Here is an 18,068-nt window from a genome sequence, read left to right on the forward strand (position 1 = left end):
CAAATTTCAGACTACCTAACAGATCAAAACGAAAATTTCTGTTCTGACACTGACAATGTTGAGTGTTTATGGAAAAAGTTTAAGGCAATTGTAAAATGCGTTTTACACAGGTACGTGCCCAGTAAAACCGTAAGGGATGGAAAAAACCCACTGTGGTTCAACAACAAAGTTAGGAAACTACTGCGGAAGCAAAGAGAGCTTCACTCCAAGTTCAAACGCAGCCAAAACTTCTCAGACAAACAGAACCTAAACGATGTCAAAGTTAGTGTAAGGAGGGCTATGTGTGAAGCGTTCAGTGAATTCGAAAGTAGAATTCTATGCACCGACTTAACAGAAAATCCTAGGAAGTTCTGGTCTTGCATTAATCAGTAAGTGGCTCGAAACAGCATATCCAGACACTCCGGGATGATGATGGCATTAAAACAGTGGATGACACGCGTAAAACTGAAATACTAAACACCTTTTTTCCAAAGCTGTTTCACAGAGGGAGACCGCATTGCAGTTCTTTCCCTAAATCCTAGCACAAACGAAAAAATGGCTGACATCGAAATAAGTGTCCAAGGAATAGAAAAGCAACTGAAATCACTCAACAGAGGAAAGTCCTGACGGAATACCAATTCGATTCTACACAGAGTACGCGAAAGAACTTGCGCCCCTTCTAACAGCCGTGTACCGCAAGTCTCTAGAGGAACGGAAGGTTCCAAATTATTGGAAAAGAGCACAGGTAGTCCCAGTCTTCAAAAAGGGTCGTCGAGCAGATGAGCAAAATTATAGACCTATATCTCTGACGTCGATCTGTTGTAGAATTTTAGAACATGTTTTTTGCTCAAGTATCATGTTGTTTTTGGAAACCCAGAATCTACTCTGTAGGAATCAACATGGATTCCGGAAACAGCGATCGTGTGAGGCCCAACTCGCATTATTTGTTCATGAGACCCAGAAAATATTGGATACAGGCTCCCAGGTAGATGCTATTTTCCTAGACTTCCGGAAGGTGTTCGATACAGTTCCGCACTGTCGCCTGATAAACAAAGTATGAGCCTACGGAATATCAGACCAGCTGTGTGGCTGGATTGAAGAGTTTTTAGCAAACACAACACAGCATGTTGTTATCAATGGAGAGACATCCACAGATGTTAAAGTAACCTCTGGCGTGCCACAGGTGAGTGTTATGGGACCATTGCTTTTCACAATATATATAGTAGATAGTGTCAGAAGTTCCATGCAGCTTTTTGCGGATGATGCTGTAGTATACACAGAAGTTGCAGCATTAGAAAATTGTTGCGAAATGCAAGAAGATCTTCAGCGGATAGACACTTGGTGTAGGGATTGGCAACTGACCCTTAACATAGACAAATGTAATGTATTGCGAATACATAGAAAGGAGGATCCTTTATTGTATGATTATATGATAGCGGAACAAACACTGGTAGCAGTTACTTCTGTAAAATATCTGGGAGTATGCGTGCGGAACGATTTGAAATGGAATGATCATATCAAATTAATTGTTGGTCAGGCGGGTACCAGGTTGAGATTCATTGGGAGAGTCCTTAGAAAATGTAGTCCATCAACAAAGGAGGTGTCTTACAAAACACTTGTTCGACCTATACTTGAGTATTGTTCATCAGTGTGGGATCCGTACCAGATCGGGTTGACAGAGGAGATAGAGAAGATCCAAAGAAGAGCGGTGCGTTTCGTCACAGGGTTATTTGGTAACCGTGATAGCATTGTGGAGAAGTTTAGCAAACTCAAGTAGCAGACTCTGCAAGAGAGGCGCTCTGCATCATGGTGTAGCTTGCTCGCCAGGTTTCGAGAGGGTGCATTTCTGGATGAGGTATCGAATATACTGCTTCCCCCTACTTATACCTTTCGTGGAGATCACGAATGTAAAATTAGAGAGATTCGAGCGCGCACGGAGGCATTCAGACAGTCGTTCTTCCCGCAAACCATACGCAACTGGAACAGAAAAGGGAGGTAATGACAGTGGCATGTAAGTGCCCTCCGCCACACACCGTTGGGTGGCTTGCGGAGTATGAATGTAGATGTAGACGTAACAGAGGAAATATTGAATTTAATTGATGAAAGGAGAAAATATAAAAATGCAGTAAATGAAGCAGGCAAAAAGGAATACAAAAGTCTCAAAAATGAGATCGACAAGAAGTGCAAAATGGTCAAGCACGGATGGCTACAAGACAAATGTAAGGATGTAGAGGCTTATCTCACTAGGGGTAAAATAGATACTGCTTTCAGGAAAATTAAAGAGACCTTTGGAGAAAAGAGAACCACTTGCATGAATATCAAGAGCTTAGATGAAACCTAGTTCTAACCAAAGAAGGGAAAGCAGTAAGGTGGAAGGAGTATATAGAGGGTCTATACAAGGGCGACGTACTTGAGGACAATATTATGGAAATGGAAGAGGATGTAGATGAAGATGAAATGGGAGATATGATACTGCGTAAAGAGTTTGACAGAGCACTAAAAGACCTGAGCCGAAACAAGGCCCCCGGAGCAGACAACATTCCATTGGCACTACTGACAGCCTCGGGAGAGCCAGTCCTGACAAAACTCTACCATCTGGTGCGCAAGATGTACGAGACAGGCGACAAACCCTCAGACTTCAAGAAGAATATAAGAATTCCAATCCCAAAGAAAGCAGGTGTGTACAGATGTGAAAATTACCGAACTATCAGTTTAATATGTCACAGCTGCAAAATACTAATGCGAATTCTTTACAGACGGATGGAAAAACTGATAGAAGCCGACCTCGCGGAAGATCAGTTTGGATTCCGTGGAAATGTTGGATCACGTCAGGCAATACTGACCCTATGACTTACCTTAGAAGAAAGATTAAGGAAAGGCAAACCTACGTTTCTAGCATTTGTAGAGTTAGAGAAAGCTTTTTACAATGTTGACTGGAATACTCACTTTCAAATTCTGAAGATGGCAGGGGTAAAATACAGGGAGCGAAAGGCTATTTACAATTTATACAGAAAGCAGATGGCAGTTATAAGAATCGAGGGGTATGAAAAGGAAACAGTGGTTGGGAAGGGAGTGAGGCAGGGTTGTTGCCTATCCCCGATGTTATTCAATCTGTATATTGAGCAAGCAATAAAGGAAACAAAAGAAAAATTCGGAGTAGGTATTAAAATCCATGGAGAAGAAATAAAAACTTTGAGGTTCGCCGATGACATTGTAATTCTGTCAGAGACAGCAAAGGACTTGGAAGAGCAGTTGAATGGTATGGACAGTGTCTTGAGAGGAGTATATAGGATGAAAATCAACAAAAGCAAAACGAGGATAATGGAATGTAGTTGAATTAAGCCAGGTGATGCTGAGGGAATTAGATTAGGAAATGAGACACTTAAAGTAGTAAAGGAGCTTTGCTATTTGGGGAGCAAAATAACTGACGATGGTCGAAGTAGAGAGGATATAAAATGTAGACTGGCAATGGCAAGGAAAGCGTTTCTGAAGAAGAAAAATTTGTTAACATCGAGTATAGATTTAAGTGTCAGGAAGTCATTTCTGAAAGTATTTGTATGGAGCGTACCCATGTATGGAAGTGAAACGTGGAAGATAAATAGTTTAGACAAGAAGAGAATAGAAGCTTTCGAAATGTAGTGCTTCAGAAGTATGCTGAAGATTAGATGGGTAGATCACATACTTGATGAGGAGGTACTGAATAGAATTGGCGAGAAGAGGAGTTTGTGGCACAACTTGACAAGAAGAAGGGACTGGTTGGTGGGACATGTTCTGAGGCATCAAGGGATCACAAATTTAGCATGTAGGGCAGCGTGGAGGGTAAAACTCGTAGAGGGAGACCAAGAGATGAATACACTAAGCAGATTCAGAGGGATGTAGGCTGCAGTAGGTACTGGGAGATGAAGAAGCTTGCACAGGATAGAGTAGCATGGATAGCTGCATCAAACCAGTCTCAGGACTGAAGACCACAACAAGAACAACAACAAGACAAAATAAAAGATTTCAGATGTAATTTGAGTGCCAGAAAGATGGGTTCAAACTTCCAGTGTGCCTCTTTGATGATGCTACTTTTTAGGGCCTTATATGCTTGCATTGCAAAACCAAATACACTTTTCTAGATAGTTTAGAATATGCTCTTTCTAATGACCAGAGTTTAGAATTTGGAGAAAACACTTTTTTGAAAAATTTGATTAAAAATACCCATTTTTGGTACTTTTTGAAAAATCGTCAACTTCACCCTAGAATTATGAAATAATGGAAAGCAATAGGAGAATGAAATTTTATGTTCTAAGACCTTGTGTTGGTGAGTTATGGTGTGCACCGTTTCATGTACATCCCACAATTACTTTTGGAGATATAAAAAACCATAAAGTTCGCATTGTTTTTTTTGAACAGCTATTTTTTCGCCAAACTTTGCTTATCTATATGAAAATTGCTTAGAAATCCTTTTCTTAATATTTTACTTTAAAGAGTTGTATAAGATGGCCAAGTTTTGTTTCTTTCATGCATATACTTACAGAGATATCTCATCTATGAAAATTCAAGCACGCTCTATTGAGAGCTGTGTTATGGTCTTAAACAAATGACTGTATATCCGAAAGTATTGAATGTCTGAAACTGAAACTTTACCAGTGTTCATTGAGAACATGTGTGAATGTTCATGCAAAATTTCATCAAAATCCATGAGGGTGATGTGGGAGCCTTTAGACCACTTGTCATGGAATGACCCCTAGACTGTTTTTGAGGTACCTTATAGGCCTTTTACTGCACGATATTCTAAGGTGAAATGGTGGTTAATTTAGTGGTTTATTAGTTTTGCGCTCGATGTTTGAAACTCGAATACTGTTTTTATTTATTTTATTTTTATTGTTCTCATTATCTACCTGTGTCCATAGAAGCTTACTATACACATGGGCATTATAGTAATTCTACAATTACAAAAAGATTTCACAGGCTCGTGTGGTGTGTGTGTGTGTGTGTGTGTGTGTGTGTGTGTGTGTGTGTGTGTCATATTTAATGCCATAAATGCGTACAGTTGAAAGTACATGATACTAGAAGCAAGAAAGCATCAGTCAGCGTGTATACGACCCGGGAGATTCGGGAAGAACACAGGAATCATTTCATCCGGTAGAAAATCATGAGAAAACCGGGATTTTTTTAGAATTCCGGGAATTTTTTGTTATTTTAGTTTTCAGTTAAATTTTTGTAATTTTGACTGGTAAGAATTGATATTCTAACAAAGGATATTACTGTATCCTGCTACTGCAGAATATTCAAAGGTTTTAGGAAGACTATGCAATGCTTCATAGTAACAAATTGCCCCGGTTCGGAAATATCGTAGATCTGGGGCTGATGCGCAGAGCAGTTATAGCGGGGAAGTGTGTAGTCTCCACATGACCCATGTTTACATTTAGTGAATTTGCTGTTTCCTCTTTGTTTACTGCTCTTACGTCAAATGAAAACAAAATGGATTTCTGTGGCCGGGAGCTATCAGCGAATTAAAATACATTCACATAATTACAGAAGGCTAATATATGTTATTAGTTTCAGATTTTATTTTATTTCCACTTTTCTGACAGTCATGCATTAATCGCCTTGTAGAACAAAGCAGTCAATGTGTTTGAAACGAAGTGTTTAGTTCCATACTATTGTCTAAATACAACTTCTCACTGCATTGCTAGTGCACGTTTTCATCTTCAGGCACATAAGGCAGTATGCCATCATAATAAAGAATCAGAAGTGAGTCAATACAGTACTGGTACTCCAAGAAAATTTACATCCCGAAACCCACACTGAAAAGCACAATATCAGGTCGAGGCCTACTTCATTGGGAATCTGGATATACGAATGTGCTCTTTAAGTATGCACTTTAAATGTGCCATTTTAGTATGGTTCACCAAATTCCGATGCTTTTGAAGTATCCTCTGATGTCTTGTTTCTTTTGCGACATAATGTAAGATCTTTTAATGTTTTACACGTATGAACATACGGGCTTCCTTCGTCATAGTAGCTGCCAAAGTGCGGTGGCATCTGTTATTTGGCACTCTGTGACAACTACTGAAACAAACAGGTCAGAAAAATATTGATAGTGCTACGGGAAGCTCTCTCTTCCTTGCGGTAGCTAATGTATTTGTGGAAAACTTTGAGGACAAGTCACTGGACTTGGCTAAAAATTTTCCTGGTACATTTGTGTGATCTATCTTAAAGTGTAACATGCGTTCATGCGTTAAAAATATCAACGTTATTCTCTTGCAGCTGATTAACCTTAGAGACCAATATTACATGTGAAAGCTTTGGTTTTCTTGTAGCAACACTATGTACTTTAATTTAAAAGTCAACTTTTCCTGTTTGTATACCTGCACTACTTAACAGTGATGTTGCTATTAGATGACTACATCACATGTCCTGGAGTCTGAATATCCGCTCTCATCGGCTGGCGAGATCACGTCACATGAGATATGACTGGCTTATAAAAGCGCATCGCAATATCGATTACAATTCGGAAAGTAACATGCGGTGTTTGGTGGAATTCGAATTTAAAATTTCGTAATACGAAAATATGCAGCATACATGTTGTTGCACATCAGTAATCTTTCCTAAAGGGGTTTTCTTCCCTGAATTTCGTTTACTAAAGTGCCAGGAAATTCTACGCCCGTATGTAAAAGCATAACCATTCAAAAGGGTTGATAAGTTTTACAGTTCCGAGGGAAAATATACTGTCACTTAATAACGCGAAAAAAGTGTGTTTTCATCCGGTAGAAAGTGTATTTTTAACCAGGAAATCCGGGAATTTTTTTCCTTGTCCACGTATACACCCTGCTCAGTATACATAGGGTCGAAAATGCATACCTTAACAGCTACGAACAATTTTTCACCTTCTGTACTGTGAAGCAAAACTCTTCTATTTAAAGCTCTTTGCTTTCCATATTTTGGGAAATGGTAATGAGGACCAAAACAAGGAAAAAAAAGTCCAGTAAACATGTGCTCTGAAATGCATATCCTAAGAGCTGTGCACATTGCTCATCTTCGCTACTTGAAAACACGACTCTTCTAATGAACAATTGCTCATAACTTTTAAGGTATGCATTTTAAAGCAAATGTTTAGTGGACATTTTTTCTTGTTTTGGTCCATACTACAACTTCCCAAATTGCAGTAGAAGAGATTTGCTTCACAGAATCGAAGATGAAAAATTGTCGTAACTCTTAAGGTATGCATTTTCAACCTTATGTTTACTGAGACTTTTTTGCTTCTAGTACCATGTAACTGCTTGCTTTTATGCCATTAATTGTGATACACCATGTATTTATTATTATTATTATTATTATTATTATTATTATTATTATTATTAATTATGTAGTATTCTGCCTAGTAGCAGGTCTGTGTCTTTGTATGGAGAATTTCTGACAAAATTTGAATTCTTCCTTGTCCTATCGTTCTTTTAATTTTCCCTTCAATGACTTTGTGTATGAACCCTCAGTGCCTAACAGTAAGTATGTGTCCAATTTAGTTGGCTTTCCTCTGAAGAGTTTTATTCAGATTGTCACTCTTCTCTCCTCCGTACATTGTTATTCATCACCTGAAGGTCCGCTTCATCCTCTCCATTCTCCTCCAGACCACATTTCAAAACTCTCAAGGTCCCCCCCCCCCCCCCCCCCCCCCCCCCTTTCCCTTCCTCTCGTGGTCCATGTGTCTGCTCCGTACAGTGCAATGCTCCAGATATAGCACTTCTCCAGTTTTTTCCTTAATTCCAAGTTTCTTCCTGGTCAGCAGATTCCTCTTTTTATTGACTGCAGTTTTGGCCATAGCAATTCTTGTTCAGATTTTGACTGTGGGCATCCTTTGTCATCAAATTTTCCAAGTACTTGAACTTTTCACGTCCTCCAGTTCTCCATTACTGATGGTTACCCTCAAAGGTTTCTTCCTTTTTGATATATGAATAATTTTTGATTTTTCAATATTGATTTCCATGCTGTATTTCGTTCCAGTTTCCACCAACTGGTTCACCGTGTGTTGTAGTTGTCTTCGATTTTTAGCAAGCACCACTGTGTCATCTACATACGTGATGGTTTTGATGAGGTGTCCTCTGACACAATCAGCTTCAGGACTGTCAGGCAATTCCCTCCTGCTGTGGGAGTACGACAGAGATCTGCAGAAAATTGCATCCTGGACATTACTGTATGCTGAAGATACGCTATTGGCCATTGAAGATCAGACTGACCTGCAAAGTCAAACCCAAGCCTGAAAGAACCGCCTTGCGAAAATAAAGGGTGTGCCAAAAATAGCTGACACATTTCAAGGCTAAATAAATTTCAGAAAAAGTACGTGACAGGTTTTGTTTCATTCTCATCTGAAAATACATGAAATGCCATTTTAGTTGCAGTAATTGCTTCTTTTTAAAAACATATCTATTAAGTGAATACCATTGTTGTGTACACACTGATGAAGGCATTAACAAAAGCTATCCATCACTAGGCTGATCATTTCTTGTGGAATGGAGTCCACATCCTGTCGAATAGTGTCTTACAGTTGGTCATTAGTGTTAGGACAATAATTGTATACCTTCGGTCTGAGATAGCCGCAAAGTGAAAAATCTCGAGGGTTTAAGTCAGGTGCCCAGGCAGTCCGACTGATGTCACAGCGTAAGGAAGTTAAACAACCGGGGAATACCTCCCTCCCCATTGTCCAGCGAGCAGTGTGGGCTGTTGCCCCATGCTGTTGATGTCATACGTTGCCCCTATTGTCAATTTCATCCAGTTTGGGCCTAAGATCTCCTAACATCTCACAATATCACTCTTTGAGTTCGCAGTCATCGTAACATTGTCTCATTCAAAGAAATCATGGGCTTCAAAAGCCAAAATCTGAAAATGCACACAATACAGTCACTTTAGGGCTACATAAATGTTGTTTGTGTAACTACCGAGGATTGTTCTCTGCCCAGTTTCTGAAATTTTTATTATTAATGGTGCCACATGTGGGATATGTAGTTGATTGACACAGACACACTGCTGTGTGATTTTTCCAGACCCAGTCTCTGTCCCTTAGTTCCTGTACCAGCATCATTTTGCAAGAATCAATTGCAGTTGGAGAATTCTTCATACACTGTGGTCTGAAAGCCTAATTGCAGCAGCATGTTTGCGCGCTGAACAGCTTGGAGGTTGACGAGCGGATGCTATTAACGCTGCTTCTCATTCAGGGGTTCTTGCGCTCTGAGATCACTCAGATTGTTTTCATTTCAATGTGAACAGGTACCGTGTTTTGTCGTCAGTCAAAAAGCTCCGAGTAGTGGTCACCAACTCATTGTTTTAGATGCAACAATGAAAATGCAATACTTGCCAGTCCAGTTTTTTATGGCAACTGAAAGTGGCCCATTATTTTCTCTCCAATTCTCCCTCGCTGCCTTTTTTGCGCTCCACCACCATACTGCATCTACTCACCGAGCCATTACATTCGAAAGTATTGTGAATGTTGTCATCAGGATGTATGCAAAAACGGAACTCACATAACCGACATCATGTTTACAAAGAAGTAATACTGTAACTGCAGTATCATATACTTTCAGATGTGAATGAAATAAAACTTATTTTATACTACACTATGTGATCAAAAGGGTCAGACTCCTGGCTGAAAATGACTTAAAAGTTTGTGGCGCCTTCCATCTGTAATCCTGGAATTCTATATGGTGTTGGCCCACCCTTAGCCTTGATGACAGCTTCCAGTCTCAAAGGCATACATTCAATCAGGTGCTGGAAGGTTCTTGGGGAATGGCAGCCCATTCTTCACAGAGTGCTGAGAGGTATTGTTGTCAGCCGGTGAGATTTGACACGAAGTTGGCATTCCAAAAAATTCCAAAGGTGTTATGAAGGATTGAAGCCAGGACTCTGTGCAGGCCAGTCCATTACAGGGATGTTATTGCAGTGTAACCACTCCGCCGCAGGCCGTGCATTATGAACAGGTGCTCAATTGTGTTGAAAGATGCAGTCACCATCCCCGAATTACTCTTCAACGGTGTGAAGCAAGAATGTGCTTAAAACATCAATGTAGGCCTGTGCTGTGATAGTGCCACGCAAAACAACAAGGTGTCAAGCTCCCTCCATAAAAAAACATGACCACACCATAACACCACCACCTCCGATTTTACTGTTGGCACTACACACGCTGGCAGATGACGATCACTGGGAATTCGTAATACTCGCACCCTGCCATCGGATTTCCACGTTGTGTACCGTGGTTTTTCACTCTATGCAACGTTACTCCAATGTTAACTCTCCTTACACCGCGCAAGGTGCCGTTGGGAACCTACCAGCGTGATGTGTGGCTTACAAGCAGCCACTCGACCCTGAAATCCAAGTTTCCTCATCTCCCCCCTAACTGTCACAGTACTTGCGGAACTTTATGCAGTTTGGTATTCCTGTGTCACGGTCTGGATAGATGTCTGCGTTTACGACCCTCTTCAACTGTCGGCAGTCTTTCTAAGTCAACAGATGAGGCTGGCCTGTACGCTTTTGTGCCGTACGTGTCCCTTCACGTTTCCACTTGACTGTGACATCGGAGAGAGTGGACCTAGGGATGGGGATGTTTAGGAGTGTCGAAATCTTACGTACAGACGTGTGACACAAGTGACGCCCAATCACCTGACCGCGTTACCACATTCGAAGTTCAAGTGTTCTGCGTAACGAAACCTCCACTTCTTTAAAGTATGCAACTCCTCTGTATGAAACAGCTTGAAACATCTGGTTACATTGTAAATGAACTACAGTATTAAATATTTGACATCAAACATGTAAGTGGGGAAAAACTGTGACTAATTTATAAAACAATTGCGTGCTCAGTAACATTTAGTGATCAAGTTAGAAATAATTTATTCCATACTAATCCTGATCGAACTACTGCACCCATTAACAGTCTACTGCCTACTGATCCGCATCGGAGATGAGGAGTCACTCGAAAAAACATTAGAAAGGGGCTAGCGTGATTGAGTGGGGAGTCGGATCGTCCGAGGTCAGATTAATGAGGTTCTACTGTATATTTATTAATAAATCATGATTCAATTTTTAAAATAACATTTCTATTTATTATACGGAATCAAAAAGAAAATAAATTGTCGCTTCTAGAGAGATTCGAACCGACAACTGTCCGATTACCAGATTCTTCCGCTACACTCTCGGCAACCGATGGTTGTGTTAATACGATAACAGCACTAACAGATAAAGCTTTAAGAAAGGACCTTGTATTGGCTCAAAAAATTGGTGTCTGAGCTCTGAGCTGCAAATTCTGTAACTATATGTGTGACAAAAGTTTGGAGAGAGCAGAGCAATTTGTAATCTCCCTCGTTAATGTCCTCTCGAGACTTCTCGGCCATCGCGGTGCATTACGTGAGATCTGTTGGATGCACGAATGCCCACGTGAATGACCCCCAGAGCACAGTGCAACTGCACCCAGCTCGTCTCCGTCCCACAATACAGGTGTCGAGGCGCCGTTCCTCTGGCAGGCGACGGATTCTTCGCACCCTCCCACTGGCATCGGAATTCGTCAGGCTGTGCGACACTCTGCCACTGCGCCAATGTCCAGTGCTGACGGTCACGTGCACATTTCGCTCGTATGTGCCGCTATTGTGGTGTCAACGTTGCCACGTGCACGGGTCATCGGCGGCGGAGATCTGTTGCTAGGAGTGTTTGCACTGTGTGTTCAGACGCCCTTGTACTCTGCCCGTCATTAAAGTCTGATGTTAGTTCTGCCACAGTTTGCCTGTCCTGTTTTACCGGCCTGCCCAGGCTACAGTGTCCGACATCTGTAATGACAGTTCGCCACCCAACCCCACGACATCTGGTTACAGTTTCACCTCAGGTTTGCTACGTGTTGAAGACATGACAAGAGTTGTGCAGTTTCCAGAATGCTTGTGCCGAGCCTCCTGGCCCTCACAATCTGCTGTCGATCACACTCAGATTGAACTCCTCCCCCAATATACAAACAGACAGCAGGCTCACTGACACTAAATGCAAAATGCGTGTGTCCGATTGTGTCATTCCCCGCAAAGTGATGCTGCTATTCTGGACGGATTTATATATTTCGGTGATCGTAATGTTCTGGCTGAACTGTGTGCAGCCTAGATGGACAGTAAAATACCGGGTGATCAAAAAGTCAGTATAAATTTGAAAACTGAGTAAATCACAGAAAATGTGGATAGAGAGGTACAAATTGACACACGTGCTTGGAATGACATGGGGTTTTATTAGAACCAAAAAAGTACAAAAGTTCAAAAAGTGTCTGACAGAGGGCACTTCATCTGGCTTCATCTGATCAGAATAGCTATAATTAGCGTAACAAAGTAAGACAGAGCAAAGATGATTATCTTTACACGAAATGCTCAATATGTCCACCATCATTCCTCAACAATAGCTGTAGTTGAGGAATAATGTTGTGAACAGCACTGTAAGGCATGTCCGGAGTTATGGTGAGGCATTGGCATCGGATGTTGTCTTTCAGCATCCCTAGAGATGTCGGTCGATCACGATACACTTACGACTTCAGGTAACCCCAAAGCCTATAATCACACGGACTGAGGTCTTGGGGACCGGGGAGGCCAAGCGTGACGAAAGTGGCGGCTGAGCACGCGATCATCACCAAACGACACGCATCTGTCAGACATTTTGTCAATTTTTACCTCTCTATCTACATTATTCCATGGTTTATTAAGTTTTCAAATTTATACTGACTTTTTGAGCACACAGTATGTCTGGCAGTTTAGTTTGCATTAAGATACAGAAGGTGGCGAAGTATTTGCATTCCATTCAAACTTCCAAGTTTCATGTCTCTTTGTTAATCACAAAAAACATTACAGTGGGTATGGAGTGGCCAACAGAAATCTGTTCCCTTTTTTCCACTTAGCATTTCGATCTTTCTTCACGTACCAGTCTGTCTTGGCTTGCGACATATGTGGTTGGTGCAAACTTCTCTGTCGTCACTTGTACAGTGCACTTCTGATTATTTGGGTTAATGGCTGGGAGAAGATGGGTGAATAATCAAGATTTTTCCAACGTGTATTCTTTATCAGAAAGATTATCCAAATTGTGTGCATAAGTAATGCATGCCGAAGTTGACATTTTTTCACGTGGCATTTTGAATTTTTCTTGCAGCAGTAATGTCATTGTACTGAAACTCCATCTGGCCTTTATAGTCTTGAAGAGTATCAACACATTACAATGGATGATTAGGACACTGTCTTCATCCCTGTTTTCACATTCACTGTCCTTTTGTTTGTTTTGTCGTGAAGCTGTGGTCACAATTTCCGTGTCACTCATGTGAAAGCCGGGTTCACATGTGTGGATCTTCAACCGCTCATTCAAGTTTTCTTCATTGAAATAGTCAAAACTATTTACCCCCATTGCCAGATTCATTTGCTGTGCAGTTGTCATTTCTTCGTCACGGAAACCTTGAAAATCACTTTTTTCTATAGCTCAAAGAATTTTCCGTGGTCAAACTAGTTGTGTGTGTGTGTGTGTGTGTGTGTGTGTGTGTGTGTGTGTGTGTGTGTGTCTTGAGTTTCTGCCAGGCATCGGCATCAACATCATACATCCGACATATGGCATCTGGAATTCTCAGCTTCTTCCAGAACTCCACCAAATCATCCTCATGAACTAGCAATCTTAGTAGATCAACCTGGTAGCGGCATTGTACCACTGCTGTTACGGCTTGGTCCATTGTGTGACAAAAACTTAGTTTATATGAGACCATCATCAGATGAGATTTATTTCATTGTGATGTGAAGGGAGTTTTACCAAGCAATAAAACAGCCTTCTGTGACAATCCTTTCTCTCATAGAATTCATTAAAGTTTGTGGAACCAGCTTTTGAAAATTTCACTATCTATCTATGCTCCTTGGTTGTAATAATGTACAGCGAGATCGTTAGCTGTGATATCCTTGAAGGCTCTTTCTTCCCCCCGATCACCAGCAGTTTCACTTTGTGGCTCCCAGAAGCACAAGCGGTGGACAAAATTGTAATGGAGTTATTTAGACAACTTACATGCAAGAGTAAAGCACCCATGGTCTAGGGGTAGTGTCTTTGTTTAGTAATCAAAACGTCCTTGGTCCCAGGTTCAAACCACACCACTGCTTAAATTTTGATTAACAATCAGTAGTGGCAGACAAAGACTTTTGGCATTAGAAGTCACCCTCATTCTGCAGCAAAGACATGCAATGTGTATCCACAGGACATGCCTGTAATTGAAAAAGTGTCATGATGGTCTCTCCATTGGCAAAAGATTCCGGAATAGTCCCTCATTTGGATTTACGGGAGGGGATTGCCAGGGGGGAAGTGACCATGAGAAAAAGACTGAATAATCAACGAAAAGATAACGTTCTACGAGTCAGGACGTGGGATGTCAGATGCTTGAACGTGGTAGGAAACTAGAAAAACTGAAAAGGGAAATGCTAAGGCTCAATCTAGATACAGTAGGGGTCCGTGAAGTGAAATGGAAAGAAGACAAGAATTTCTGGTCAGATGAGTATAGGGTAATATCAACAGCAGCAGACAATGGTGTACTGTAGTAGGATTCATTATGAACAGCAAGGTAGGGCAGAGAGTGAACAGTTCAGTGATAGGGTAATCCTTTCAGAATCGATAGCAAACCAACACCAACAACAATAGTTCAGGTGTGTATGGTGAAGTTGCAAGCTGAAGCTGAAGATGAAGAGATAGAGAAAGTATATGAGAATATTGAAAGGGTAACACAGTACGTGAAGGGAGCTGAAAATCTAATAGTTATGGGGGACTGAAATGTAGTTGTAGGGGAAGGAGTAGAAGAAAAGGTTACAGGAGAATATGGGCTTTGGACAAGGAATGAGAGAGGAGAAAGACTACTTGAGTTCTTTAATAAATTTCAGCCAGTAATAGTAAATATTCTGTTCAAGAATCCCAAGAGATGGTATACTTGGAAAAGGCAGGGTGACACGAGAAGATTTCAATTAAATCACAGTGAGACAGAGATCCTGAAAGCAGATACTGGATTGTAAGGCGTCCCCAGGAGCAGATATAGACTAAGATCACAAAGAAGTGTTGATGAGGAGTAGGCTGAAGTTCAAGACATTAATCAGGAAGAATTAATACGCAAAGAAGTGGGATACGGAAGTAGTAAGGAATGTTGAGATGTGCTTGAAGTTCTCTAAGACCATAGATACAGCAATAAGGAATAGCTCAGTAGGCAGTACCGTTGAAGAAGAATGGCCATCACAAAACTTGGAAAGGAAAACGTAGGCATAAAGAAGGTAATTATGAAGAAACCATGGGTAACAGAAGAAATACTTCAGTTGATCGATGAAAGGAGGAAGTACAAACATGTTCTGGGAAACTCAGGAATACAGAAATACAAATTGCTGACAAATGAAATAAAAAGGAATTGCAGGGAAGCTAAGGTGGAATGGCTCCCTGAAAAATGTGAAGAAATCGAAAAAGAAATGATTGTCGAAAGGACAGAGTCTGGCAGCATACCATCTGACTTTCAGAAAAATATCATCCACACAATTCCGAAGACTGCGAGACTGACAAGTGTGAGAATTATTGCACAATCATCTTAACAGCTCATGCATTCAAGTTGATGACAAGAATAATGTACAGAACAATGGGAAAGAAAATTGAAGATGCACTAGATGATGCGTTCAGTTTGGCTTTAGAAAAGGTAAAGGCACCAACCAGAGAGGCAATTCTGACATTGTGTTTGATAATGGAAGCAAGACTAAAGAAAAGTCAAGACACATTCATAGGATTAGTGGACCTGGAAAAACCGTTTGACAATGTAAAATGGTGCAAGATGTTCGAAATTCTGAGAGCTATAGGGAGAGATGGGTAATATAAAATATGTACAGGAGCGAAGACGGAATAATAAGAGTGGATGACCAAGAACGAAGTGCTAGGACTAAAAAGGTTGTAAGACATGTATATAGTCTTTTGCCCCTACTAGTCAATCTGTACATTGAAGAAGCAATGATGGAAACAAAAGAAAGGTTTAGGAGTGGAATTAGAATTCAAGGTGAAAGTATATCAATGATATGATTTGCTGACGACAATGCTTTCCTGAGAGAAAGTGAAGAAGAATTATATGATCTGCTGAATGGAATGAACAATCTAATGAGTACAGAATGTGGGCTGAGAGTACATCGAAGAAAGATGAAAGTAATGAGAAGTAGCAGAAATGAGAACAGAGAGAAACTTAACACCATGTTTGATGGTCATGCTGTAGATGTTGTTGTTGTTGTTGTTGTTGTGGTCTTCAGTCCTGAGACTTGTTTGATGCAGCTCTCCATGCTACTCTGTCCTGTGCGAGCTGGTTCATCTCCCAGTACCTACTGCAACCTACATCCTTCTGAATCTGCTTGGTGTATTCATCTCTTGGTCTCCCTCTACGATTTTTACCCTCCACGCCTCCCTCCAATACTAAATCGGTGATCCCTTAATGCCTCGGAACATGTCCTACCAATTGATCCCTTCTTCTAGTCAAGTCGTGCCACAAACTTCTCTTCTCCCCAATCCTACTCAATACCTCCTCATTAGTTATGTGATCTACCCATCTAATCTTCAGCATTCTTCTGTAGCACCACATTTCGAAAACTTCTATTCTCTTCTTGTCCCAACTATTTATTGTCCATGTTTCACTACCATACATGGCTACATTCCATACAAATACTTTCAGATGCGACTTCCTGACACTTAAATCTATACTCGATGTTAACAAATTTCTCTTCTTCAGAAATGCTTTCCTTGCCATTATTACTGTACATTTTATATCCTCTCTACTTCAACCATCATCAGTTATTTTGCTCCCCAAATAGCAAAACTCCTTTAATACTTTAAGTGTCTCATTTCCTAATCTAATTCCCTCAGCATCTCCCGACTTAATTCGACTACATTCCATTATCCTCATTTTGCTTTTGTTGATGTTCATCTTATATCCCCCTTTCAAGACGCTATCCATTCCATTCAACTGCTCTTGCAAGTCCTTTGCTGTCTCTGACAAAATAACAATGTCATCGGCGAACCTCAAGGTTTTTATTTCTTCTCTGTGGATTTTAATACCAACTCCGAATTTTTCTTTTGTTTCCTTCAGTGCTTGCTCAATATACAGATTGAATAACATTGGGGAGAGACTACAACCCTGTCTCACTCCCTTCCCAACCACTGCTTCCCTTTCATGTCCCTCGACTCTTATAACTGCCATTTGGTTTTTGTACAAATTGTTAATAGCCTTTCGTTCCCTGTATTTTACCCCTGTCACCTTCACAATCTGAAAGAGAGTATTCCAGTCAACATTGTCAAAAGCTTTCTCTAAGTGTACAAATGCAAGCTTTCTCTAAGTCTACAAATGCTAGAAACATAGGTTTGCCTTTCCTTAATCTAGCTTCCAAAATAAGTTGTAGGGTCAGTATTGCCTCACGTGTTCCAATATTTCTACGGAATCCAAATTGATCTTCCTCAAGGTCGGCTTCTACTAGTTTTTCCATTCGTCTGTAAAGAAATTAATCTGATAGTTCGCTAATTTTCACATCTGTCAACACCTGCTTTCTTTGGGATTGGAATTATTATATTCTTCTTGAACTCTGAGGGTATTTCGCCTGTTTCGTACATCTTGCTCCCCCCACCCCCACCCCCCAGGGGGACCACAACTCTTTTGTGGATACGTGCCTAGCGAGCACGGGGCCCCTAGCTAATGTGGCCTAACACATTCTTTGCTTTCTCTGCTTGCAAGTCTTCATCCTTACCTTTTCTCTTTGCCCTTTTCTTCGCTGCGGCGTTTGAGACCTCTCTTCTTTCCTTTCCCTTTGTTTTTTTCGCTTTCTCTTTTTTCTTCCCTGTCCGTGTCTGAAGGCCAAACCACGCATTTCCATGTGTAGCCGGTGACGGGGTAACGCGTAATTCCCTGCCACGGGTAGACAGGTAGGACACGTACATACCCCCTGGTAACGGCCAGGCCTAGGGAGGGGTGATTATCCGAGCTGATGCCTTCCAATTGGTCCCTTCGTCCGTTTCTCGGCAGGCGTGACCTGAGGTGTGAACAATCACCTAAGGTGGGAGTGCCATCAGAGACGCTGGTAATCGTG

General features: G+C 41.1%; 1 protein-coding gene across 5 annotated transcripts in view; it reads left to right on the plus strand.

The window, feature by feature from the left end:
* Positions 1 to 18,068, plus strand: part of LOC126295433 (protein brambleberry-like) — a 200,612-nt gene that overhangs the window by 171,111 nt on the left and 11,433 nt on the right. The window lies entirely within an intron of this gene.

This window comes from Schistocerca gregaria, chromosome 11 (assembly GCF_023897955.1).
Source record: "Schistocerca gregaria isolate iqSchGreg1 chromosome 11, iqSchGreg1.2, whole genome shotgun sequence".
NCBI classification, from domain to species: Eukaryota; Metazoa; Arthropoda; class Insecta; order Orthoptera; family Acrididae; genus Schistocerca; species Schistocerca gregaria.